The sequence below is a fragment of the Panicum virgatum genome, chromosome 7N (genome assembly GCF_016808335.1).
Source record: "Panicum virgatum strain AP13 chromosome 7N, P.virgatum_v5, whole genome shotgun sequence".
Classification (NCBI taxonomy): Eukaryota; Viridiplantae; Streptophyta; class Magnoliopsida; order Poales; family Poaceae; genus Panicum; species Panicum virgatum.
The window spans coordinates 2,619,734-2,626,605 of record NC_053151.1 but is presented as its reverse complement, the minus strand read 5'-3'; the positions used below and the strand labels follow the sequence as shown (position 1 = coordinate 2,626,605).

The window sequence follows — 6,872 nt, the reverse complement described above, 5'->3', positions numbered from 1 at the left end:
CATGTGTGATGCGCATGCCTTATTATATAGAGGCCCTGTGGGGGCAAGTGCTGGTTAGATTTGCTTCGCCTGGCAGTTGGGAATATATGCCTAGTGGACTGAACAAGCAGCTTTCATAAAAGTATAAGCATGTGATGTCCATAGCAAGCTTTGCTTTGTCCGCCAGTTCGGAATATTTAGTGAAAGAGAAGAAGCAGCTTTTGTTGTACAAGTATGGGGCCACAAATGCCGAGCAAACATATATTGGAATAATAAGTCTATACAGAGAAAACCTCAGTCGGCACCGAACCGCCCCTGACCCCGGGTCGCTCGAGAGGGCGATGCGGGGGCGAGTGCGCCGTGCGCCGCTAGCCCCTCTTGTCCCCGACTGCCGGCCGCCGTCACCGCCAGCCACCAGTCCATGGCGGCGGCGGCCACCTCCCCTCCCCCATCTCTCTCCAGTTCCCCATCTCTCCTTCCCACTCTACCTCGCCAACCCTAGGTTGCCATGGACATCACCAACTGGTCTGCTCTTCCATTGCCAGCTGGTGTGGCCTTCCATTGCCGTTTGGGGACCGGATCCGTCACCCCTCGGTTCGGATCTGCGTGCTCCCGAGCTGGTTGGGTCTGCTCCCACCATCTTCTGGCCGCCCTCCGTGGTGGCCGCCGCCGGGCGCCGGTGGCCCTGGAGGTCTGCCCGCCGCCGCTAGGTGCCGTGGGGTCGGCCAGATCCGCCTTCCTTTGGCTCAGATCTGTGCGGCTTCGTCCCTACGGCCGGTGGGGTCGGTCGCTGCCGCCGGCCTGGCCTGTGGCCGTTGGTGCGCGTGGCCACGGCCGTGGATGGTTCCACTTTGCCTCGGCTCCGCAGCCTCCTCGGTCGGCGGTGGTTTCCCTGCCATCTCGTCGGCCTCTTCGGCTCTCTCTTGCTGCGTGGCAGCGGCATTTGGGGGTCGGCGGCTTTGCGCTGTGGCGGTGTGCGCTCGAGCTCCTTCGGTGGCGTTCTTGGGAGTGGGGGCATAGGCGAAAGCCTGTCCGCTTGCGGGCTGTTGATGGCGGCGTACGTACGAGGGCATCGCCTACCTCCGTGGAGGCGTCAACCTTTTGCCCCCCTCCCTCCCCCACCCAACCGGACCATTGGTGCTTCCAAGGTGAAAACCTAGACTGTGCAGGTCGTGCAATGGCAGCGCCATTGCGTCGTTCCCCTCCCTAGAGGCGTTGTATTTGGAAGCCATGGCAAGGTTGCTAATGGCGCTATTCGTGCCACCGCTCTTTTGGGATTTGTCTTGGTTGCTCCGGTTGCTGCAGTCTGGCAGATAATTTGCCGCCACCGTTGCTCCGAGTGCATGCTTTGCCATTCGGGTTGTTGCTCCGGGTGGATGCTTTGCCACCATTGTGTCATCCTGGCGGATCTGCCGCCGCCGTATGATTTGGCGGATGCTTTGCCGTCCTGGTTTGTGCTACTTGGGTGGATGCTTTGCAACCTCTGTTGTATGCGGCTCCCTTTAGGCAACCTTGTCTTCGGCGGTGTATCTATCTTTTGCTAGTCCAGTTGTTTAGGTCTTTTTAGGGTAGGTTAGGTAGGTGGGTTCCTACACCTTCTTGTGCTGTTTGCTGCTTTGACTCGTGTTGTGTTTGTTTGTGCGTTTCTTCAGTGTTTCTCTATTTTTAGTTCTTTGTGCTCTTGTGTTGGTCAAGCTCTTTTTGGCCACATCAAGATTGTGCTGTAAACTGCTTTCTTCTTAATGAAAAACATGCTAAGGCACAGTCACGAAAAAAATAAGTCTATACAGAGAGTATACTCTGTAGCCGGCCACAAAATAGTTTATTCAGTAGCCAGCCCACCAGACGCACCCTCAAGCGAACCAGGGTCCAGCGTCCGCTTCCTGCCCGGCAACCCCACGAGCCTCCTCCGCGCCGTGCTCATTTGCAAGCCGTCATGCCGCATCATCTCGGGTGAGGGCTTCTGCTGCCGATTCCGCATTGTCTCCGGCGAGGCCAGCTCAGGCATGGGCGCGACACCCCAACTCCCAGTCCAAGCACGGCTCCACGGCAAGACATGGCAGGCGCGTGCGAAGGTACGTGCCTCAAGAACTCGTAGAGTATCCATCGATGCCGGCATCTTCTCGCAACTGCTGCTACAGTGGGCATTTCGAGCCGTCAATTTCATCGGGCAACGGGTCGAGGCCGTCGCCTCGCGAGAGGACAGCAGGGGGCGTCGCTTGCCGGTTTACATTCAAAAATTGCAATTAACCGCTAATAGACGGCATAATAATTGCTGTTGTACATGCCTTTAGTTCACGCACGCTAATTTCGGGAAATCGAGTTCAGGTACGCCACGGCTTGTGGTTTAGTGTACACGTGCATGTGTTACGAGAATTCTAGAACGAGAGTGTGGTCAAATATAAAACCAACGAAGGTAAATTTTCAGGCAATTACGTTAATCCAGATAGAATAATATAACAAGATGAACTAGTTACTAATATATGGTTAAATTGCTACGATAATTGAAATGTCGTGAGATGATTCTGATGATCCAGTTACTATAATAACAAGATGAATTAACAGGAAAGTAGATACAAGATTTCACGATGACAATTAGGACAGTTCAACTACGCTAACTAGGGGCACAAAAGCTTGCATGCTTCCAAGGTTGCTGACGACTTCATCATTCTTTGCATGTTGTAACTTTCGTACCACAGTTTGGGATCATGATCTTCAAATGAAGAGATTAATTTACCATAAAATAATTATAGCAATTCCGATGTTTAAGACGACAAATAGAACGAGCGTCAATGCACCTTATATGTGACTTTTGATAATGTTGTATTTAATTTGTGCCTCGAGCTTTAGTTCATGACACACTGATGCATTTGTGCATCGAGTAAACAAAAAACAGAAGTACAAGAAAATAAACACTAGGCATGCATATATCAAGACCAAGGCCTGTGGGCGTTATCGAGCAGAAAGCTTCTTGATCATGCTCAGTGGGTTACTGTGTTGTAAAGCATGAAGAGGAGAGGCTCTGACCTAAACTGAGGCACCTTTTCCTGCATTTGTAGTTTGACAAAATTAGAAATAATGAACTAGATTGCACTGGAAAGGTAGGCAATCATACATTAGAATTCCCATTAAAAAGAAAGATAGATCCAGCTTGTCAATAAGAATAATGATCAGAAATAGCTCCTCTATGGCGGCAATGGCAGTTGCGAGTGGCCAGTAGGTGTGTAGTAGATGCCTCTATGAGGTCACGTAAGGTTGCTTCGTCCATAATGTATTAAAAAATCAATTAAGATAAATAGGTATGTGACGAGGGAGTCTGTCCATCAAGAACTAGTTCCCTGCTCCCTAACCTCTGCTTTTTTTTTTGAATACGCGTGCAGCGTATCATTGTATTAAGACGAAGAAGAAATTGGTACAGTGTTCAGTTACAACCCAGATGGAACGGACTCCAAATGGACACAAGCTGGCAAGCCAGCTGAATACAACCCGAAAGATAAACTCCCACATGAACTACTCACATTCCGCACAACCTAAACGACTGGCTCTGAGCGTAGCCCTCAGTCAACGCTCCATCCCACGGAGGGAGAGCTCTTGCTCTTGTTCTTCAACATCGGAAATAAGTCCTGCAGTGCGTCCACGTGGTGCAGCGGAGGTTCGCGAAAGAAATTCTCCACCGCTTGCTCTGCCGAAGCCGCCAAAGGCAGAGGCACACCAACCTCACCGAGTCGGTGCATCAAGAGCACCGACCCTCGCTTTGCTGGCTTGACGGCCGAAAGAGGGTCCAAGGCTCCCTAACCTCCACTGATAGCTGAAAGAGCCCACCCAAACCTATAACTTTGAGAGATAGCACAGTTGACTAGCTTGCTCATTATCAGACAATCACTTATTCCCAAATCTCATGTGGGGCTAATCGTTTTCATTTACCATCTCATGGAAAACCCTTTTCGTTCTGCTTAGCCCAATTGGGTATTTTAATGATACGTTCTATAGGACCTGGACGGTCCTATTTAGTCAAATACCAAACGAAAAATTCCTATTTTTCTTTCACTAAGGTACGAGGGCTTCTTATTCCACAAGAACAAAAGCACCTTTTTATTCTTTCATATACTAGGGATTTTTACTTGGAAAAGACAATGTTCCATACTAAAGGATTCGGGTCCATAACCACGAGTTCCATTGCACTAGATCTTGTAGCACTTAGCAACGAGACCCTATGCATTAGTATTCCATATAAGAAATCCATTATAGAAACTAATACAATTAGATTAGCTCTTCATAGAAAAACTTGGGGTTTGCGAGCCAGGATAAGACCGACTCGGGATCATGGGACCCTTTTCTATCAGATAGGAGGGGATCTTGTACAAAATAGACTTCTAAGTAATAACCCCATAGATCCTATATCTATCTATATAAAGAGGCAATCATGTCAGGAAGCAGCTTTTTCTTTGGCCAAATGGTACTTCAAACTTGGAACAAGCATGAAGAGATTAACGAGACTTCTTTCTCTTTTTTTGGCAGACCGGTCGCGCAAGATCTTTGGTCTTCCCCTGGAACCAATGAAAAAGTAATTCTTTCTTGCAAAGAACCCATTTATGTACTAAGGATAGGTTGATAACCCACTGCGGAGGGCATTCTCCCTAATAAGATGGATACTTCCGATCCTGCTTGTACAAAACAAAAGATATTATTGATGAATAAAATCACATCTTGCTTATTAAAATCTCGGAAATATTCTGCCATAGTTAGGGCAGTTAAACCAGCTCTCATATGAGCTCCCGGTGGCTCATTCATTTGGCCATACACTAGAGCTACTTTTGATTCCACAATATTTTTTTTATTAATTACTCCAAATTCCTTCATTTCCATATAAAGATCATTTCCTTCACGAGTCCATTCCCCTAATCCACCAAATATGGATACACCTCCATGAGCTTTAGCAATGTTATTGATTAATTCCACGATGAGTATTGTTTTGCCTACTCCTGCCATCCCCCCCCAAATAGTCCAATTTTTCATCCACATCGATAAGGAGGTAAAAGATTGACCACCTTAACATCTGTTTCAAAGATAGATAATTTCATATCTAACTCGATAAAGGCAGGCATAGATCTATGAATAGGGAATGTTGCACTAATATCTACAGGACCCAAATTGTCAATAGGACTCCCCAAGAAAATTAAAAATTCGTCTGAGAGTAGTTCCACCGACTGGAACACTGAGAAGAGCTTCCGTGTCAATCACTTCTATTCCTCTCATCAACCCATCTGCAGCACTCATAGCTACAGCTCTAACTCGATTATTTCCTAATAATTGTTGTACCTCACAAGTCACATTAATTTGCTTATTGGCAGTGTCTCGACTCTTGACTATCGAAGTGCTATAAATATAAGGCAACTTGTCTGGGAAAAGTGATATCTAGCACGGGTCCAATAATTTGATCAATACGCCCTGTACTTTTTCTTCAATTGTGGAAACCCTGGCACGCGAAGTAGTTTTGGTTCTCATAATTATCACATAATTTTAAAAAAAAAGGAATTTGTCAAAAATTTTCTTTTTTTTCTTGTTGAATAATGCCAAATGAAATAAAAAAACAATATGCAAAAATCCAAAACTAAAAAGGAAATGAATTAGTTAATCGATATATACTATAAAGAACAAAAACTTCTGAAACATTTTTCACCCGGATCGGGTCCGTCGTACCCCTCACATTAGGCCCATCTGTCGGGACCGAGGGAGATGGGAGGAAGGGTAGACGCATAGAAATCATGAGTTTGAGGATGTTTCTGTCCAAAATTTTTCTTTTTCTCACCGCGTCCGTGACCTTACCCATCCGCCGTACCCGATGATTTTTTCTCCGCTGGCCCCGTCCACCTACCAGCCGCTCCGCTCGCCAGCCCATGCTGCGTGCCTTGCTGTGCTCCAAAGTCACAGCAAGCCACTGGGCTCAGCCCGTGCTGCTTGCACAGCTGCGCTACTCCGCTGCCGCTCGCAGATCGCCTTCGTCGTTGGTGCGTGCGCCATGGCCTCACAGCTCGTCATTGTCCTCCACCCACCGCCCGCAGATGTTAGTGCCGTGAGGAATAGAGGAGAAGCTGCAGGGTGCTGATTTGCTTCCTTGCCTGCGGAGGAGGAATTGAATTTGCTACTTGACGGCGTTTGGAAGAGGAAAAACAGAGAGAGATCGATGATGCTTGGTGTTGTAGAGAAGAAAGAGCAGAGAGGAGAAAGATCTGCGAGTGGCGGTCACTGTAGAGCATGCATGCGCAAGAAGCCGCGCACCGGCCATGAGCCGCCTGCAGCCGCGTCGCATGCTGTCCTCAGCTCCACGCCGACCTCCTCAACGACCACTACTATAGAAAATGTTTGTAGGGGCAGGTAAAACAGTATTTGTAGGGTCGGGCACGATACCCGCCCCTGTCTCTCGCAGCTACAAATGCTGTTTGCAGGAGCGGGTAAAGCGCCCGCCCCTATAAATGGAATTCCAAGGGTGGACCCGCCCCTAGAAATAGGTTTCCCGCATAAAAATTCACTATTTTTAAAATTTTCAAATCTGTTTCCCGCTGTTTTTTAATTTCTGTTTTCCGCTGTTTTATAATTTCTGTTTCCCGCCAATTTGCACCTATCAAGCTAGTTCGTGATTAAACGATATTGTGATCGACATTGAATATATTTCTTAAATATAAATAATTACAAATTCAAAATTAAATCATATAGAATCATATCATTATAGTGCATCATTAGAGTACATACATCATCAAAGTGACCATAGAATACATGATTTTGTCCTATTCCCCCTGATTAACGCTACTGAGCCGGCACGGAGGTGCTGAGTGTCCCACTGACGAAGGCCTTCATATTTTTTTTTCGTTGCCAATTCATGTTCAGGGTGAACA

The 6,872-nt window shown here is 47.2% G+C and overlaps 1 pseudogene; it reads right to left on the bottom strand.

The window, feature by feature from the left end:
• Positions 1-4,440: 4,440 nt before the first annotated feature.
• Positions 4,441-5,484, bottom strand: LOC120683016 (annotated as a pseudogene).
• Between the last annotated feature and the right edge of the window lie 1,388 nt (positions 5,485-6,872).